Source organism: Ambystoma mexicanum, chromosome 8 (genome assembly GCF_040938575.1).
Source record: "Ambystoma mexicanum isolate Mex_15411 chromosome 8, UKY_AmexF1_1, whole genome shotgun sequence".
NCBI classification, from domain to species: domain Eukaryota; kingdom Metazoa; phylum Chordata; class Amphibia; order Caudata; family Ambystomatidae; genus Ambystoma; species Ambystoma mexicanum.
The window spans coordinates 1,707,374,507-1,707,394,636 of record NC_090929.1 but is presented as its reverse complement, the minus strand read 5'-3'; positions in this window follow the sequence as shown (position 1 = coordinate 1,707,394,636).

Here is a 20,130-nt window from a genome sequence, read left to right as displayed (position 1 = left end):
TCTTGTGGAACACTGTAGGGTGCTGGTCCTCATTCTGGATCCTTTATGGCTGCGTGCCATAACCTCTATCGGAACACTCTAGGGTGCTGATCCTCATTCTAGATCCCTTATGGCTCTGTGCTTTGCCTTCTTGCGGAACACTCTAGGATGCTGGTCCTCATTCTGGATTCCTTATGTCTGTGTGCTGTACCTTCTTGCGGAACACTCTAGGGTGCTGGTCCTCATTCTGGATCCTTTATGGCTGTGTGCCGTGCCTTTTTGCAGAACTCTCTAGGGAGCTGGTCCTCATTCTGGATTCCTGATGGCTGTGAGCCATGCCTTCTTGCGGAACACTCTAGGGTGCTGGTCCTCATTCTGGATCCCTTATGGCTGTGTGCCATGACTTCTTGCAGAACACTTTAGGGTGGTGGTCCTCATTCTGGATCCCTTATGGCTGTGTGACGTGCCTTCTTGCTGAACACTGTAGGGTGCTGGTCTTCATTCTGGATCCCTTATGGCTGTGTGCCGTGCCTTCTTGGTGAACACTCTAGGGTGCTGGTCCTCATTCTGGATTCCTTATGGCTGTGTGCCGTGCCTTCTTGTGGAACACTCTAGGGTGCTGGTCCTCATTCTGGATCCCTTATGGCTGTGTGACGTGCCTTCTTGCTGAACACTGTAGGGTGCTGGTCTTCATTCTGGATCCCTTATGGCTGTGTGCCGTGCCTTTTTGCTGAACACTCTAGGGTGCTGGTCCCCATTCTGGATTCCATATGGCTGTGTGCAGTGCCTTCTTGTGGAACACTCTAGGGTGCTGGTCCTCATTCTGGATCCCTTATGGCTGTGTGACGTGCCTTCTTGCCGAACACTCTAGGGTGCTGGTCCTCATTCTGGATTCCTTATGGCTGTGTTCCGTGCCTTTTTGCGGAGCACCCTAGGGTGCTGGTCCTCATTCTAGATATCTTATGGCTCTGTGCTGTTCTGTGCCTTCTTGTGTAACACTCTAGGGTGCTGGTCCTCATTCTGGATCCCTTATGGCTGTGTGCCGTGCCTTCTTGCGGAACACTTTAGGGTGCTGGTCCTCATTCTGGATTCCTTACGGCTGTGTGCCGTGCCTTCTTGCAGAACACTCTAGGGTGCTGGTCCTCATTCTGGATTCCTTATGGCTCTGTGCTGTGCCTTCTTGCGGAACACTCTAGGGTGCTGGTCCTCATTCTGGATTCCTTATGGCTGTGTGACGTGCCTTCTTGTGAAACACTCTAGGGTGCTGGTCCTCATTCTGGATCCCTTATGGCTGCGTGCCGTGCCTTCTTGCGGAACACTCTAGGGTGCTGGTCCTCATTCTAGATCTCTTATGGCTCTGTGCTGTGCCTTCTTGTGTAACACTCTAGGGTGCTGGTCTTCATTCTAGATATCTTATGGCTCTGTGCTGTGCTGTGCCTTCTTGCAGAACACTCTAGGGTGCTGGTCCTCATTCTGGATCCTTTGTAGCTGTGTGCCGTGCCTCCTTGCGGAACACTGTAGGGTGCTGGTCCTCATTCTGGATCCCTTATGGCTGTGTGCCGTGCCTTCTTGCGGAACACTCTAGGGTGCTGGTCCTCATTCTGGATCCCTTATGGGTGTGTGCCGTGACTTCTTGTAGAACACTCTAGGGTGCTGGTCCTCATTCTGGATTCCTTATGGCTGTGTGTCCGACCTTCTTGCGGAACAGTCTAGGGTGCTGGTCCTCATTCCGGATCCCTTATGGCTGTGTGCCATGCCTTCTTGTGGAACACTGTAGGGTGCTGGTCCTCATTCTGGATCCCTTATGGCTGCGTGCCATAACCTCTTGCGGAACACTCTAGGGTGCTGGTCCTCATTCTAGATCCCTTATGGCTCTGTGCTGTGCCTTCTTGCGGAAACACTCTAGGGTGCTGGCCCTCATTCTGGATCCTTTATGGCTGTGTGCCGTGCCTTCTTGCGGAACACTCTAGGGAGCTGGTCCTCATTCTGGATTCCTGATGGCTGTGTACCATGACTTCTTGGAGAACACTCTAGGGTGCTGGTCCTCATTCTGGATCCCTTATGGCTGTGTGACGTGCCTTCTTGCTGAACACTGTAGGGTGCTGGTCCTCATTCTGGATCCCTTATGGCTGTGTGCCGTGCCTTCTTGCCGAACACTCTAGGGTGTTGGTCCTCATTCTGGATTCCTTATGGCTGTGTGCCGTGCCTTTTTGCGGAGCACCCTAGGGTGCTGGTCCTCATTCTGGATTCCTTATGGCTGTGTGCCGTGCCTTCTTGTGGAACACTCTAGGGTGCTGGTCCTCATTCTGGATTCCTTACGGCTGTGTACCGTGCCTTCTTGCGGAACACTCTAGGGTGCTGGCCCTCATTCTGGATCCCTTATGGCTGCATGCCATATCCTCTTGTGGGACACTGTAGGGTGCAGGGTGATGGTCCTCATTCTGTATTCCTTATGGCTGTGTGCTGTGACTTCTTGCAGAACACTCTAGGGTGCTGGTCCTCATTCTGGATCCTTTATGGCTGCGTGCCATAACCTCTATCGGAACACTCTAGGGTGCTGATCCTCATTCTAGATCCCTTATGGCTCTGTGCTGTGCCTTCTTGCGGAACACTCTAGGATGCTGGTCCTCATTCTGGATTCCTTATGTCTGTGTGCCGTGCCTTCTTGCGGAACACTCTAGGGTGCTGGTCCTCATTCTGGATCCTTTTTGGCTGTGTGCCATGCCTTCTTGCAGAACACTCTAGGGAGCTGGTCCTCATTCTGGATTCCTGATGGCTGTGAGCCATGCCTTCTTGCGGAACACTCTAGGGTGCTGGTCCTCATTCTGGATCCCTTATGGCTGTGTGCCATGACTTCTTGCAGAACACTTTAGGGTGCTGGTCCTCATTCTGGATCCCTTATGGCTGTGTGACGTGCCTTCTTGCTGAACACTGTAGGGTGCTGGTCCTCATTCTGGATCCCTTATGGCTGTGTGCCGTGCCTTCTTGCTGAACACTCTAGGGTGCTGGTCCTCATTCTGGATTCCTTATGGCTGTGTGCCGTGCCTTCTTGTGGATCACTCTAGGGTGCTGGTCCTAATTCTGGATTCCATATGGCTGTGTGCAGTGCCTTCTTGTGGAACACTCTAGGGTGCTGGTCCTCATTCTGGATCCCTTATGGCTGTGTGCCGTGCCTTCTTGCCGAACACTCTAGGGTGCTGGTCCTCATTCTGGATTCCTTATGGCTGTGTGCCGTGCCTTTTTGCGGAGCACCCTAGGGTGCTGGTCCTCATTCTGGATTCCTTACGGCTGTGTGCCGTGCCTTCTTGCGGAACACTCTAGGGTGCTGGCCCTCATTCTGGATCCCTTATGGCTGCATGCCATATCCTCTTGTGGGACACTGTAGGGTGCAGGGTGCTGGTCCTCATTCTGGATTCCTTATGGCTGTGTGCTGTGACTTCTTGCAGAACACTCTAGGGTGCTGGTCCTCATTCTGGATCCCTTATGGCTGTGTGCCGTGACTTCTTGCAGAACACTCTAGGGTGCTGGTCCTCATTCTGGATCTTGCAGTAAACTATAGGGTGCTGGTCCTCATTCTGGATTCCTTATGGCTGCGTGCCATAACCTCTATCGGAACACTCTAGGGTGCTGATCCTCATTCTAGATCCCTTATGGCTCTGTGCTGTGCCTTCTTGCGGAACACTCTAGGATGCTGGTCCTCATTCTGGATTCCTTATGTCTGTGTGCCGTGCCTTCTTGCGGAACACTCTAGGGTGCTGGTCCTCATTCTGGATCCTTTATTGCTGTGTGCCGTGCCTTCTTGCAGAACACTCTAGGGAGCTGGTCCTCATTCTGGATTCCTGATGGCTGTGAGCCATGCCTTCATGCGGAACACTCTAGGGTGCTGGTCCTCATTCTGGATTCCATATGGCTTTGTGCCGTGCCTTCTTGTGGAACACTCTAGGGTGCTGGTCCTCATTCTGGATCCCTTATGGCTGTGTGACGTGCCTTCTTGCTGAACACTGTAGGGTGCTGGTCCTCATTCTGGATCCCTTATGGCTGTGTGCCGTGCCTTCTTGCCGAACACTCTAGGGTGCTGGTCCTCATTCTGGATTCCTTATGGCTGTGTGCCGTGCCTTCTTGCGGAGCACTCTAGGGTGCTGGTCCTCATTCTGGATCCCTTATGGCTGTGTGCCATGAATCTTGCAGAACACTCTAGGGTGCTGTTCCTCATTCTGGATCCCTTATGGCTGTGTGACGTGCCTTCTTGCCGAACATTCTAGTGTGCTGGTCCTTATTCTGGATCCCTTATGGCTGTGTGCCGTGCCTTCTTGCCGAACACTCTAGGGTGCTGGTCCTCATTCTGGATTCCTTATGGCTGTGTGCCGTGCCTTCTTGTGGAACACTCTAGGGTGCTGGTCCTCATTTTGGATTCCTTATGTGTGCCGTGCCTTCTTGCAGAACACTCTAAAGTGCTGATCCTCATTCTGGATTCCTTACGGCTGTGTGCCGTACCTTCTTGTGGAACACTCTAGGGTGCTGGCCCTCATTCTAGATCCCTTATGGCTGCATGCCATATCCTCTTGTGGGACACTGTAGGGTGTAGGGTGATGGTCCTCATTCTGGATCCCTTATGGCTGTGTGCCATGACTTCTTACAGAACACTCTAGGGTGCTGGTCCTCATTCTGGATTCCTTATGGCTGTGTGCTGTGACTTCTTGCAGAACACTCTAGGGTGCTGGTCCTCATTCTGGATCTTGCAGTAAACTATAGGGTGCTGGTCCTCATTCTGGAGTCCTTATGGCTGTGTGTCGTGCCCTCTTTAGGAACACTCTAGGATGCTGGTCCTCATTCTGGATTCCTTAGGGTTGTGTGTCGTGCCTTCTTGTGGAACAGTCTAGGGTGCTGGTCCTCATTCTGGATCCCTTATGGCTGTGTGCCGTGCCTTCTTGTGGAACACTGTAGGGTGCTGGTCCTCATTCTGGATCCTTTATGACTGCGTGCCATAACCTCTATCGGAACAGTCTAGTGTGCTGATCCTCATTCTAGTACCCTTATGGCTCTGTGCTGTGCCTTCTTGCGGAACACTCTAGGATGCTGGTCCTCATTCTGGATTCCTTATGTCTGTGTGCCGTGCCTTCTTGCGGAACACTCTAGGGTGCTGATCCTCATTCTGGATCCTTTATGGCTGTGTGCCGTGCCTTCTTGCAGAACGCTCTAGGGAGCTGGCCCTCATTCTGGATTCCTGATGGCTGTGAGCCATGCCTTCTTGCGGAACACTCTAGGGTGCTGGTCATCATTCTGGATCCCTTACGGCTGTGTGCCATGACTTCTTGCAGAACACTCTAGGGTGCTGGTCCTCATTCTGGATCCCTTATGGCTGTGTGACGTGTCTTCTTGCTGAACACTGTAGGGTGCTGGTCCTCATTCTGGATCCCTTATGGCTGTGTGCCGTGCCTTCTTGCCGAACACTCTAGGGTGCTGGTCCTCATTCTGGATTCCTTATGGCTGTGTGCCGTGCCTTTTTGCGGAGCACCCTAGGGTGCTGGTCCTCATTCTGGATTCCTTATGGCTGTGTGCATTGCCTTCTTGTGGAACACTCTAGGGTGCTGGTCCTCATTCTGGATCCCTTATGGCTGCATGCCATACCCTCTTGCGAAACACTGTAGGGTGCAGGGTGCTGGTCCTCATTCTGGAGCCCTTATGGCTGTGTGCCGTGACTTCTTGCGGAACACCCTAGGGTGCTGGTTCTCGTTCTGGATTCCTTATGGCTGTGTGTCGTGCCTTCTTGCGGAACACCCTAGGGTGCTGGTCCTCATTCTGGATTCCTTATAGCTGTGTGTCGTGCCTTCTTGCAGAACACTCTAGGGTGCTGGTCCTCATTCTGGATTCCTTATGGCTGTGTGTCATGCCCTCTTGCGGAACACTCTAGGATGCTGGTCCTCATTCTGGATTCCTTATGGCTGTGTGCCGTGCCTTTTTGCGGAGCACCCTAGGGTGCTGGTCCTCATTCTGGATTCCTTACGGCTGTGTGCCGTGCCTTCTTGCGGAACACTCTAGGGTGCTGGCCCTCATTCTGGATCCCTTATGGCTGCATGCCATATCCTCTTGTGGGACACTGTAGGGTGCAGAGTGCTGGTCCTCATTATGGATTCCTTATGGCTGTGTGCTGTGACTTCTTGCAGAACACTCTAGGGTGCTGGTCCTCATTCTGGATCCCTTATGGCTGTGTGCCGTGACTTCTTGCAGAACACTCTAGGGTGCTGGTCCTCATTCTGGATCTTGCAGTAAACTATAGGGTGCTGGTCCTCATTCTGGATTCCTTATGGCTGTGTGTCGTGCCTTCTTGCGGAACAGTCTAGGGTGCTGTCCTCATTCTGGATCCCTTATAGCTGTGTGCCGTGCCTTCTTGTGGAACACTGTAGGGTGCTGGTCCTCATTCTGGATCCTTTATGGCTGCGTGCCATAACCTCTATCGGAACACTCTAGGGTGCTGATCCTCATTCTAGATCCCTTATGGCTCTGTGCTTTGCCTTCTTGCGGAACACTCTAGGATGCTGGTCCTCATTCTGGATTCCTTATGTCTGTGTGCCGTGCCTTCTTGCAGAACACTCTAGGGAGCTGGTCCTCATTCTGGATTCCTGATGGCTGTGAGCCATGCCTTCATGCGGAACACTCTAGGGTGCTGGTCCTCATTCTGGATTCCATATGGCTTTGTGCCGTGCCTTCTTGTGGAACACTCTAGGGTGCTGGTCCTCATTCTGGATCCCTTATGGCTGTGTGACGTGCCTTCTTGCTGAACACTGTAGGGTGCTGGTCCTCATTCTGGATCCCTTATGGCTGTGTGCCGTGCCTTCTTGCCGAACACTCTAGGGTGCTGGTCCTCATTCTGGATTCCTTATGGCTGTGTGCCGTGCCTTCTTGCGGAGCACTCTAGGGTGCTGGTCCTCATTCTGGATCCTTTATGGCTGTGTGCCATGAATCTTGCAGAACACTCTAGGGTGCTGTTCCTCATTCTGGATCCCTTATGGCTGTGTGACGTGCCTTCTTGCCGAACATTCTAGTGTGCTGGTCCTTATTCTGGATCCCTTATGGCTGTGTGCCGTGCCTTCTTGCCGAACACTCTAGGGTGCTGGTCCTCATTCTGGATTCCTTATGGCTGTGTGCCGTGCCTTCTTGTGGAACACTCTAGGGTGCTCGTCCTCATTTTGGATTCCTTATGTGTGCCGTGCCTTCTTGCAGAACACTCTAAAGTGCTGATCCTCATTCTGGATTCCTTACGGCTGTGTGCCGTACCTTCTTGTGGAACACTCTAGGGTGCTGGCCCTCATTCTAGATCCCTTATGGCTGCATGCCATATCCTCTTGTGGGACACTGTAGGGTGTAGGGTGATGGTCCTCATTCTGGATCCCTTATGGCTGTGTGCCATGACTTCTTACAGAACACTCTAGGGTGCTGGTCCTCATTCTGGATTCCTTATGGCTGTGTGCTGTGACTTCTTGCAGAACACTCTAGGGTGCTGGTCCTCATTCTGGATCTTGCAGTAAACTATAGGGTGCTGGTCCTCATTCTGGAGTCCTTATGGCTGTGTGTCGTGCCCTCTTTAGGAACACTCTAGGATGCTGGTCCTCATTCTGGATTCCTTAGGGTTGTGTGTCGTGCCTTCTTGTGGAACAGTCTAGGGTGCTGGTCCTCATTCTGGATCCCTTATGGCTGTGTGCCGTGCCTTCTTGTGGAACACTGTAGGGTGCTGGTCCTCATTCTGGATCCTTTATGGCTGCGTGCCATAACCTCTATCGGAACAGTCTAGTGTGCTGATCCTCATTCTAGTACCCTTATGGCTCTGTGCTGTGCCTTCTTGCGGAACACTCTAGGATGCTGGTCCTCATTCTGGATTCCTTATGTCTGTGTGCCGTGCCTTCTTGCGGAACACTCTAGGGTGCTGATCCTCATTCTGGATCCTTTATGGCTGTGTGCCGTGCCTTCTTGCAGAACGCTCTAGGGAGCTGGCCCTCATTCTGGATTCCTGATGGCTGTGAGCCATGCCTTCTTGCGGAACACTCTAGGGTGCTGGTCCTCATTCTGGATCCCTTACGGTTGTGTGCCATGACTTCTTGCAGAACACTCTAGGGTGCTGGTCCTCATTCTGGATCCCTTATGGCTGTGTGACGTGCCTTCTTGCTGAACACTGTAGGGTGCTGGTCCTCATTCTGGATCCCTTATGGCTGTGTGCCGTGCCTTTTTGCGGAGCACCCTAGGGTGCTGGTCCTCATTCTGGATTCCTTATGGCTGTGTGCATTGCCTTCTTGTGGAACACTCTAGGGTGCTGGTCCTCATTCTGGATCCCTTATGGCTGCATGCCATACCCTCTTGCGAAACACTGTAGGGTGCAGGGTGCTGGTCCTCATTCTGGAGCCCTTATGGCTGTGTGCCGTGACTTCTTGCAGAACACTCTAGGGTGCTGGTCCTCATTCTGGATTCCTTATGGCTGTGTGTCGTGCCTTCTTGCGGAACACCCTAGGGTGCTGGTCCTCATTCTGGATCCCTTATAGCTGCATGCCATATCCTCTTGTGGAACACTGTAGGGTGCAGGGTGCTGGTCCTCATTCTGGATTCCTTATGGCTGTGTGCCGTGACTTCTTGCGGAACACCCTAGGGTGCTGGTTCTCGTTCTGGATTCCTTATGGCTGTTTGTCGTGCCTTCTTGCGGAACACCCTAGGGTGCTGGTCCTCATTCTGGATTCCTTATAGCTGTGTGTCGTGCCTTCTTGCAGAACACTCTAGGGTGCTGGTCCTCATTCTGGATTCCTTATGGCTGTGTGTCATGCCCTCTTGCGGAACACTCTAGGATGCTGGTCCACATTCTGGATTCCTTATGGCTGTGTGTCGTGCCTCCTTGCAGAACACTGTAGGGTGCTGGTCCTCATTCTGGATTCCTTATGACTGTGTGTCGTGCCTTCTTGCAGAACACTCTAGGGTGCTGGTCCTCATTCTGGATTCCTTATTGCTGTGTGCCGTGCCTCTGTTTCTGTACTTGCCATATGCCTTCTTGGAGCCCACACACTCCTGAGTTCCTACATTTCACGAGGATGCAGGTCGTCATTAGGCTGCACGCTTCCTTCTCCAAGGTGTACTTGACTGGTTAAGCTTGGGGAGATGGCCCCATCCTGCGGTGCATGGTTTGCTGGATCTATGGTTCTTTGGACATTTTACTTGGTGAGATGCTGCACTTCTCAGTCATAGCTGCAGCACACTCCATAGACTCTGGCATGCCTCTAACTATTTGCCTCTTCCTTCGGGCACCTTCTGGTGCACTGGGGTGTTGCTTCTCAAGACGTTTGATGTAGTTTCACCTCTGGTGGACTTCTTCACTGTGCTGTCTCCTTGCTCTGTGTCTGGTTATTTACTTTGCAATTCCTTTCCATAATCCCTTCACTGAACGCCCCTTTTTGACACACTCCACCGACTCGCCCTATGGGTGCTCTCAATGTATGATGTGGGAGGTCACTGTCACCCTCCGCCCCCATACTGTTCCGAGACTGTGTGCGTCTGTTGACCAGATACTGTTCCTCGGCCACAACAGCCACTCCATCCATATTGGTGGTCTGCCCCTTAGTCAGTGGTGGACTGCCCAAAAGGTATCTCTGGGTATTTCCTGGGGGGCCTCTTCACCATGGACATATTTTCTGGAGGTGTCCTGGTTTCTGGTTCACTTGCCCGCTCTCTCAAGCACCCTGGACCATCCTTCCAATTCCCCTCCTCCGCCACATCCCTTTGAAGTCAACCATTTGTTATAAAGCTCTCAGTGCGTTATTCCTCATTCTTAATAAAGGTTTGATTTCAGTCTGTTATGTTTCACTACTCTTTGATCCCTATACAGGGATGAATGTGCTGCAAAATATACTATCTGCATCCATTTTTCCAAAGGTTCTTGTGGGAGGGCACCTCAAGCCCTATTTAGAGGGTTTGGGCTTGCTTGCGCGAATACATATGGGGCCAATTGGAAAAACGTTGCCAAGAGCATTTCTGTTTGCCAGTTCAGCCCTGCTCCTAGCCACAGCAACCCCTGGAATTGTATTTGTTTATTTAATGTTTATGTAAACATGGAAACCAATGCATTTTGGCACAACAATGTTTACACAACTTATTAACATTGATTTTCAGAACGGAGGACCAGTGTCCTTCACAATGGGTGAGAGGATGTGGCTATAAGACCAGATGATGCAGGGGAGGTAGAAACATGAACCAGGGATTAGGACAGTAGAGCATGACACAGGAACGGTATAGTGGAGGAAGTGCTAAGAGGTTGTAGGTATAAGACCAGAGGATGCCGGGGAGGTAGAAGCATGAACCAGAGACGAGGACAGTAGAGCATGATACAGGAATGGGATAGTGGAGGAAGTGCTAAGAGGTTGTGGGTATAAGACTAGAGGATGCCGGGGAGGTAGAAACATAAACCAGGGATGAGGACAGTAGAGCATGATACAGGAACGGGATAGTGGAGGAAGTGCTAAGAGGTTGTGGGTAAAAGACCAGAGGATGCCGGGGAGGTAGAAACATGAACCAGGGATGACGACAGTAGAGCATGATACAGGAACGGGATAGTGCAGGAAGTGCTAAGAGGTTGTGGGTATAAGACCAGAGGATGCAGGGAAGGTGGAAACATGAACCAGGGGCGAGGACAGTAGAGCATGATATAGAAATGGGATAGTGGACGAAGTGTGAAGAGGATGTGGGTATAAGACCATATTGTGTTGGGGAGGTGGAAACATGAAACAGGGATTAGGACAGTCTAGCATGATATAGGGAAGTGATAATGGAGGAAGTGTTAAGAGGGTGCGGATATCAGACCAGATGATGCAGAGGAGGCAGGAACATGAACCAGGGATAAGGACAGTAGAGCATGACACAGGAATGGGACAGTGGAGGAATTGCTACATTTTCGAATGAAGGGGTGAAGGATAAGTGTCACGACTTTCAAAAGAGAGGTAGGGGAGAAGGAGAAAAGGGAGATGTTGTGGCGTGGAATGCTATGCAAGTGTTTTTTTCAGAAAGGAGGAGAGCTAGGAGGTTGGATTTGAATAGAGATAGATTGGGATTAGTGCAGCGAGAGAGAGGAAGAGCATTCCAGAGTAAGGGAACGAGGAAAGGAACGGAGAGGGAGTGCAAAGTGCAATGAGTGGTGGCAAGGAGGTGAGCTGAGGATGATTGTAGAAAAAGAGGGGGGAGTAGGGAGTGAGATGGGCCAATCAGTAGGGTGGGGCAAGTATGTGTATAGTTTTGAAGATGAGGAGAATGAGTTTATACTCTGTGTTCTTATCTGTTGATGGGCTGGGAGGTGGAGGAGAAGCAGGGAATGTTGAGGAGCGTATGGACAGCAAAGTTGAGCACTTTGTTGACATGTAAAAAAGAATAGTTTGGGAAGGACAGAGCACATTGGCAGAGTAGTCAGATCAAGAGAGGACTAAAGAGGAGATTAGGTGCTTAGCACTGTTGAAGGGAAGAAAATGTCTTCTTTTTCTGATGTTGAGGCTATTAAGTCTGGCCGCAGTGGCACATTTGGCGACGAAGAGTGGGAAGTTGTGAGATGAGTCAAACGGAAGCAACAGAAGGAAGGTAGTCAAGTTAGAAGAGAGAAAGAGGAGGAGAGGAAGAGATAGCATGTTTGGCCATGAAGTAGAGAATTTTAGTCTCAGTGGAGTTGAGCATCAGAGAGTAAGATGCCATTTAATATTTGATGGTGGCGGGACAGTTAGACATTTGTTACCATAGCTCCTGAGATAATGAGGGAAAGGAGAAGATGGCATGGGTGTCATCAGCGAAGAGTTGATAGGCGAAACCATGGGAGGAGATCAATGTGCCAAGAGAAGAGGTGCAGCGAGTGAAGAGAAGTGGACCCAGGACTGACCCTTGGGCAGCACCAACAGTAAGGGGATGAGTGGGGGGTAAGGCTGTTCCAGGGCACCTGGAAGTGTCTGGGGGAGAGATGTGAAGCAAACCAAGCAAGGACTGTGTACCTAATGCCTAGGAGAGATAGTATTGAGAGAAGGCCAGAATGGTTGACGGTATCGAAGGCAGCAGAGAGGCCAGGAAGAATAAGAATAGATGAGTGGTTGGCATGACAAACGGAAGAGATGTAGCTGCTGGCATTGAGGAGTGCTGACTCCGTTGAGTGCAGAGGTGGGAAGCCAGATTGAAGAGGAATGTTCCCTTCGCGTTTGTGAGACACTGGTGTGTCAGTCGAAGGCTTAGCACTGCATTTGCTTCACTTGTGAAATTAACAACTGAGCTGTGATATGATGGCTGTGTGATGATAACTTCCTTAGCACTGAGTCCTGGTCCACGCACCCCTTCCTTCCACTCTCTTTCACAGTCACTGTCTTCAGCCACTGTGGTGTGCCTCAGCACAGCAATCAGGAAGCTCCAGATTAGGGTTTGAAATGAGCAGATGCAGGCCAGGAAGAGGGAGGCAGGGTTGACCGTCTCCTGGAAACGGGTGCTCCCCATGTATATGGACTCTTGTGTGGAGGAGCAGAGCTTGGTGTCATTGGGGTGTATGTAGTATAATGTGTTGAACTGAACTGTACGCCAGGCATTGTACTTGGCCATACCATGCTACATTTTGTTGTGCCATATTGTATTGATTTGCCTTGTGTAACACAGTGTGGAACTTCATTGCATTGTGCTGTATTTTGCTGTGCATGCCATTATACATTGTACAGTACAGTACTGTGCTATATTGTAATTCTGTGTACTGTAATGCATTATACTGCTGTACTCTGTGCTTGTGAGGAATGCAACGAACCGCACGGTGTGTGTGCGCTCACCTGGGCTTTTCAAAATGTTTATTTAATGGGATGATGGCAGACCAACCTCAAGAACATGCGTGGGGCTAATCCACGCACATTTTCCTATGCTCACAGCACAACAAACACATAGATCTGTGTAGTCTGGGTGGACACAGCCTACAGGCACAGTTCCTCCCGTCATATTTAGTTGGGATATGACAGCCAGGAGTACACAATGCATCTCCAGAAGAGGCAGGACCAAATCCTCCCTCTGCCATGGCTAGCCTGATTAACTAACAAAGGCTCCATAGATCTGTCTTGCTCTTTCTTTTGTTGGGCCCTGCAGCTGGTGGCAGCAATTAGAATAGCAATTAAAGGGTACTTCAAACAGGCCCACATGGGGCCTGGTTGCAGTGGTTAACAAAAAAGACAAGAAACCCCAACAACCTTTCATATGTAGCTGTGTCAACCTGAAGCCAGCTCCCACCCTCAGTATCGATGGCAGTGAGCTGTCATTTCTGGGACTGCATGTTTACAGTAGCCCGTCCTGCATGGGGACCTCATTCACAAGGTACGAGAATATGGTTTGCAGGAGCCAAAGAGTCTGGTCTCGCTGCAGCTTCAAGGGAGACCTGCCACTTTAACCAGGAACCACAGAGAGCCACATTAACTAGAGAGACCCTTTGTTCTAAAACACACAGGAAGATGGATGGGACTTAGTATCACATGTGTTCACCCCTTTAACTTTCCTTTTGCAAAGCACTGTGGTTACAACCTCATGCATGCAGGAGATTGTTGGTGGGGAGTATGGGATTGGTTCATTAAGGTAGGCTTAGCCTTCACCAATACTGTGGCACATTTGGCTTAAAGGAGGGCCGAGCCCCTCTTTGGCAGATCATCTGAAAACTTGGCAAGTAGTAGCAAGAAGGACCCACCATTGGACCCTGGCTGAAGGTACAGTCTGCCTTACAGCTTCCGCCAGCAAAGTAATGCCAGGACCCCCAAAGAGGGGAGCAAGATCCCTCCTCTAAACAGTTCCCTGGGAACAGAGGGATATACAAATCCAGAGGACCCGTCCAGCAGCTCCAGAACTGGTACCCTACAAGGACATAGCGTGCCCTGCTAGGCTCTGCAGCAAGCTTCCTAAGTCGGATGTGCCAGAAGGTCTCTGAACCCGGAACCAAAGACAAGGCAGCTGCCTTCAACACACGCTTCAGCTTTGAGCCGTCCACCTTAAACGATGACACAAGCCCATTGAAGAAGCTGAGAGAAGTGCATCAGCGTGCATTTACCAATGTCTGCCTTAAAGGACATGTTCGAGCCAGTCGAGTTCCTCGAGCTGCAACCGACTGAAATGCTGACCATTGTTGCACTGCAGTCTCTTAAAGACATCCGAGACATCTCGACCAGTGCTTCAGAACTGAAGACCAGCACTGCAACAACGATTCCTGACCCCGAGCTGCCGTGTAGGACAGCCTGCAGCCATTCGTCCAGCTTCGCTCACCAAACTGTCTTGCTGCCTGATACCTGCAGCTGACTCCCGTCTTGAACTCTGTCACAGAAGCCTGCAAAGTGCAGTGAAGCCGACTTGACCCTGTTGAACACCAAGAACACATACAGCACAAGGTGCATTGGGGTTCTGTCTGCCTGGAAGGCCCATAGGGACATTTTAAGACCCATTGCTCCCTTAGTGCTGAAGCCAAGTAACCTTGAACTATTGTGGTTATTGACCATACCGACTACCCTCCTGTCAGCATCCAGAGTGCATCCCTTTTCCTCGTTGTAACTGTCTGTCTTCTGCATTCCTTGACAGGGTGGGTTGTTTTTCGTAGTGTGCCAGAACTGTCTGTTGTGATAATAATAAAGTATATATTGACTGGACAGTCCATTTTATCATTTGGGGATAATTGTATTTTCGCTGTGTTGCAACTAACCAACGATCCATGGCCTTGCGGAGATAAGCCTGCTGCTCCATCCACGTTACCAAAATTCAGAAAGGAGGTTTATAATTTGTTTGTGTTTCCAATCTGTTTGGATCCCTTCTCGTGTACTGGAGGTGTGGGGCTGATTGATAGTTTAGAAACCGATATTCATCCCTGGACCACTGGTGCCCTGGAAGTTGATTCGTCACAGCGCTCTATTTAACTACCAAATGACATCTTATTTCACTGCAATGTGTCAAATTCCTTTGCACAGTGTGTGTCTTATTTTGCTATACGTGTTGCAGTCTACTGCACTGTATATTATTGTACTATGTTTTCGTGGAGTGAACTGCACTGTACTGCACTGAAATGCACCCAATTGTACTGAACTGAATGGTACTGATAATAGTGAGCTATACTGTGCTGACCCACGCTGCATGTTATGGTACTGGGCAGTACTATACTGTGTTATTAGGTATGTTTGAAGCTCACAGCTTTATGGTAGTAATATTTCGCACATGTATGCTACCATGTTTTGTTTTATTTGTTTCTAGGCACTTCGAAGTCTAGTCACACTGCCGCCAATAAGGGGATTGGCTAGAAAGGCGGAGTCATGTGTGCGAGCTCTTTCCTCATTGGCTGATTGCATTTGCATTTTACAAGTACACGCAGAGACGAAATGAAGGATTTCTGCGAGTATTGTTTTTTTTAAATGTTATAGTTTAATTGTTAAACTTTTCATTTGTCTCCAGTTTTCCAAGGTTTCTGTTTAACTTGTTACAGGTTTGCCGAGACTTAGAATTTCCTGTAGAAATTGTCAATATTGTCAGGATGAGTTTTTGCGATCTGCCGTTAAGCATCTCCATCCATCTCTCTTCGGTCTCCATCGTTTGTTCTCCGATCTTATAGTAGCTCCCAAATCTGGATCTTTGTTCTGAGAGATCGTTGCATTCCATTAGTAGGTGGAACAGTGTTTCAGATTTTTGAGTGCCTGAACAGAAGCGACAAAAATGTTCTGTTGGAGCAATTTGTCTGGTTATGGCTAGGTAGAAGCTTGTTGGTATAGTGTTCATTCGGACTTTCAGATATATTGCACGCATTCTGGCATCAGGAAAGATGGTCAGGTAGGCTGGTAATTCGTTAATGGATCTGATGTCTGACTCACATTGTAAGTGTATTTTGTTTTTTCCTCAAGGGTTTTTATCCAGTCATTTTCCATTATTTATTTTTTTTGCATGTTGAGGGCGCAGCGTAAGCATTTCATGCGAGATTTCTTCTATTTGCATTTGTTGGTCCAGATTGTCTTTTCACTTGGTGAGGATTGTGTTATTCACTGTTCCCTCATGGGACTTCAATATTTGAATTGTTGGTGTTTTCTCATCGGTGAGGAGCTTGCGGTATAAGTCTAGTTGTTTCCATAAGACAATTGAGCTGATCGACTCTACTGCTATTTCATGTCTGATCCTAGGCATTGGGAAGGAAGATGGCAGCTGCAAGATCTTATGCCAGAAGAGAGCTTCTAGTTTTGTCCAGCCATAGTTTGTTGCGTGTATCATGGTTTCTGTTCCATAGACTATTGTCAGAATCACCTTTTGCTTGTAATATGTGGTTATTGGTTTGAAAGAGTATTTGCCAAATTTGTGCTGGATTCCACATCCTTGTCTTGCCAAAGATTGAACCCATTGTTCCAGTTTCAGGTTCCACTCTTTTTTGGATTTGAATTGGTTAATATGGATGCCCAAGTATTTGAATGTTGTTACTTCTTCAAGCTGGTTGTCATTTAGATAGATTTTTAGTTGTTTTCCGTTGTTGTTGGCCGGTCTGGACAGTTGCATGATTTTTGTCTTTTTTGTATTGATGGTGAGTTTGTTGAGATTCATGTAGAGGCTTAGTTGACTGAGGCTGTTTTGTAGACCTGAAGGGGTCTTGTCCAGAAGGATGATGTCGTCCGCATATGTCATGATTTTTACCGGTATTGAGTTGATCTTTGGAGGGTTGAGGGCATCGGACTGTAGGTGAGTCTCGATGTCTGCTGTAAAAAGATTGTACAATGTAGCTGCTAGAGGGCATCCTTGTTTTAGTCCATTTTCGGCTTTTACTTTTGGTGTTGTGTGGCCTTCTCTTGTAAGTCTTATTGCTATGGTGGTGTTTGAATAAAGCTGTTTGATCGGGCCTAGTATGTCATTAGGGCATTCCCATTTTTCAAGTTTAGTCCAGAGTTTTTGCCGGGATATCCCATCAAAGGCCATGTGAAGGTCTATGAAAGCCGCGTAGATTCTTGTTTTGCTGTGGATTGCTTCGTGCTTTATCAGATTTAGCAATAGTAACTTGATATTTGTCCCTACATTTGGGGTGAAGCCAGTTTGTCTTGTTGTGAACCGGTTTGTTTCTGTTGCCCACTGATTGAGTTTTTTCAAAAGAATTGATGGGAAGAGCTTTCCTAACAGATCCAGTAACGCAATTGGGCGGAAATGTGTCGGGTCGTCCCTCGGGCCTTGTTTGTGAATAGGTACAATGGTCGCAGTTTTCCATGATGTAGGTATCTGGTTGAGCTTGTTTATGAGTGTCATCATGTTTCTCATGAGATTGGCCCATGAGTGCGGATCTTTCTTTATCATTGCGTTCGATGTCCCGTCAGGGCCTGGAGCACGAGATATATTGGGTTTTTTAATCATCTCAAAGATTTCTTGATAGCCGCAGCTTACTGTCCACTTTATGTTCTGTCTTTGTGATTTTTTTCCAGTTTCTGATGGCCGGGCTTTGTATATTTTTGTGTAGTGTTCAATCCATCGATGTTCAGTCATGTTTCCTGTCTGTTTTTGTTGATGTGCTGCGTTGTTGTACAGAAGATTCCATAGATCTCTGAGATTGTGTGTTTTGTACGTATCTAAGATTGCTTCTGCGTCTGCTTGGATTAGCATCATGTTGTGCGTTTTTATCCAGTTTTTGTAGGTTTGTTTAACCACTTTTATTTGGGTAAATGATTCCTTGTTGGCACCGACGCCATGCTTACCTTCATCCAGCTGTGTAAAGCAGCTGAAATTGGCAATCTAGCTAATTCTTTCTCGTGCACCCAGACAAATGCACACGGGTCGACCACTCCAAGATGGCCACCTAACCCCCTGGTCCTCACTTCCTGATTTCCACTTCCAGCTTGCCTGGCCACGAACCCCTCTGATTGGCCCTTACTGAATTCAAATATCCAATCCGGAGCCGGGAGGCGTGAGCCGGCATCCAGAACGAAGGCAGGAGGAACAAAGGCTACGTCCTGTCTTAGTCTGTCCTTGCCTGATCTTGCCTCTTGCCAGAACCCCTGCATCGCCGGACTTGAGTTCAAGTTAGAAACCTAAGGTACTGTCTGACTACACGCCATATTACTACCTCATAATACAGCCACTCTCATTGGCCATATTTCCCGGCTGCTATTCAAGCATATGGACTATCAATAATATATACCGCCACATATCACTATGCCTCTGACTACTAGATTGTATACTGCTGATTATTTACGCAATGTCTGCCTTTGTGAGCCTGCTAATTGAAATTGCTGCCCATACTGTGACATCTGAAATTACTCACAGCCAAATAGCACCGAGTTTTGTTACATTCTGTCAGATATTACTGCATTCAGCCCGATAATAGCACAATTTTAGCCTATCTGCACCCTGACTTACGAAATTGCACCTAGCCCATTAACTGGACCCAACCTATCTATGTCCTGCTATCTGAAATTGCACCCAGCCTGACAGTCGCATCTAGCCTGCCTGTACTTAGCCATTTCAAATTGTATTCTAACTACTGAAATTGCACCTAGCTTGATAGTCGCATCTAGCCTGCCTGTACTTAGCCATTTTCTAATTGAATTCTGACAACTGAAATTGCACCTAACTTGCCTCTACTCAGCCACTTAGCATGTACACCCTGGGTCTCGCCTACAGGTCACCCTGGCTACCACTGTATATTACCCTCTCCATCATACTAGGAGTACAATCACTTAGCTTGACTACCAAAGCTAACACTTTGAGTCTCTGCTCCACGTCCTATCCCACCCATCTTAACTACCCTATCATGCTCGACACACAACCCAATACAGGACTTAAAATGAACCAATTTCCAGATAGTACCACTCTACAAAGGCCATGTAATACTGTAGACAGAAACCTAAGATTACGCGCTCGCCTGTCCAAATTGCGTGAGCCACCAGCTAAGAAAGTTGAACTACTAAATCTCCAAAAATAAATACAGTTACCCTTGAAGGTTACTGCAGAACCCACCAGGAAACAGTCCAAGCCCAATAGACCTATACTAAACGACACCAAACAGACAGCCAAAGTTAGTCATAACACTACCTGCCCTAACTTAGAAAGCCACAAACCTTATCTCAAAGGAGCGCTTATAAACGCCAGGTCTCTAGTCGCACACGCAACAGAGATATTAGACATCATTCTTACAGACAACCTAGACTTTCTGGCCATCTCAGAATCCTGGCTACATGATGCGGCAGGCCCTGCCTTATCATTAGCAGTCCCGGACAACTATACAATTCTACGAGCGGACAGACACACCTCCCGAGGTGGAGGCCCAGCAATCATAGCTAAAATCAGCCTAGACATGAGAATTATCACAACCACCACTATGAAATCCCGTGAATGCCTCACAGTCAAAATAGCCATCGCTAACTCCCAAACCCTAAACATCGTCCTTATCTACAGACCACCAGGTCCTATCAGAACCTTCGCTGAGGACATCTCGACATCCCTGGCCAATAACCTAAAAAATACATCCCAAACAATAGTGCTAGGAGACTTTAATCTAGGCTACAATGACAATAAGGATATCCAAACCAAAGCGATTGCCCTGACCCTGAAAGAGCTGGGATTCTCCCAGAAAGTTGAATTAACCACCCACAATAAAGGTTGTATCCTTGATTGGATAGCAAAACATAATTGCGAAGTAAATATCACGGATTCCATACCTCAGATTTGGACTGACCACCACCTGCTATTATTCACAGTGACGACCAACCCTGCTACTGCCCTGTCCTCACTTGCCCCACCCTTGCCCACGAGGAACAAAAAACTCATGACAGCGGAAAATCTGATGCCTGTCATAATACCTAAATTGAACTCACTACCAGACATTATGGACCCCAATCTGTTAGTTGAACAGTATAATGAAGCTATGAACTCAGCCCTTGACCACATAGCTCTGCTCAAACTAAGAAATAGCAAACCGAAAAAACACCTCAACTCATGGTTCACGCCTCATCTAAAAAATCTCAGGCTGACCAAAAGAAAACTTGAAACCATTTGGAGACTCTCCCCATCAGTCGAAAATAAACTCAACCTCTCCAAAGCCTCCTCCCAATACAAGAAAGAAATACTATTAGCCAAACAGGAAACCTATAATACTAGAATATCTAAATCAAAATCTAGTGTCAAAGAACTGTTCAGCATTCTGAA